General features: G+C 49.4%; 1 long non-coding RNA gene across 1 annotated transcript in view; it reads right to left on the bottom strand.

The window, feature by feature from the left end:
• Positions 1 to 669: 669 nt before the first annotated feature.
• The window catches only part of LOC105453715, a 6048-nt gene continuing 5905 nt past the window's right edge, over positions 670 to 812 (bottom strand). The window contains exon 5 of the long non-coding RNA XR_974909.1: positions 670 to 787. This is a non-coding gene — a long non-coding RNA (uncharacterized LOC105453715). The remainder of the gene's footprint in view (positions 788 to 812) is intronic.

The following is an 812-nucleotide window of genomic DNA, read 5'->3' as shown; positions in this document are numbered from 1 at the left end:
TTACGCGAAGCAAGCGTCGCGGCGGGGGCGACGCCGGACGCGTCGGCGGCGGTACACATCTTGATTTTCGGCCGAACGAGTATTGCGATTACGCATCCGATCGAATCAGAGTTCGAATGCCGAATCTATATTATGCGCAATTAGATGCAAGATTGATTGGATGCGTATTTCGCAATACTCGTTCGATCGAAAATCGAAATATGTAGCGTCGGCGTCGTTGCGCACCACTATTACCGCCACTCTCGCCGACGCGTCGCCGCGCGCCGCTGCAGTTGCACCGACGCTGCCGCAGCGCGTACGGTGGCGCTATTGGCTCGCGAGCCGCAGAGTTGACCGCGCGGATGGACGAAACCACTTCACTATTTTAGTAGCGTTTCTTTTTTTATAATTTCAGAACTCGATACGAGATCATCCTCGGAACGGGAGACGTCGCGGCTAATATAATTGGTAAGTGGGACTTTGCATTTGTCTAATATGTAGCATTGCCGCACTATCGCTGTCGCCACCGCCGCCGACCCGCGTCGCCGCGACGCTTGCTTCGCGTATAAGCTGACCGCGTGCGGGACAAATTGCTCCGCTTCATTATCTTAATTACGCATTTATCCATAAGTATGGCGTACGTTAACGTACAGCGAACGTATGGATAAACGCATAAAGTATATTCATCTAGACAGAATAATAGTTACGAACGCGCACTGAGTATATTTTTGACAGGCCGTTCTTAATTTCCCCTTAAAATTTTTTTTCATAGCAGTCCCTTTGATCTAAATTTCACAGTGTTTTTCTTCTGAAAATAGATCGGAAGAGCACAC

This window comes from Wasmannia auropunctata, unplaced genomic scaffold (assembly GCF_000956235.1).
Source record: "Wasmannia auropunctata unplaced genomic scaffold, wasmannia.A_1.0 LD335996.1, whole genome shotgun sequence".
NCBI classification, from domain to species: domain Eukaryota; kingdom Metazoa; phylum Arthropoda; class Insecta; order Hymenoptera; family Formicidae; genus Wasmannia; species Wasmannia auropunctata.
The sequence above is the reverse complement of the archived record's forward strand: the minus strand, read 5'-3'. Positions and strand labels throughout refer to the sequence as shown.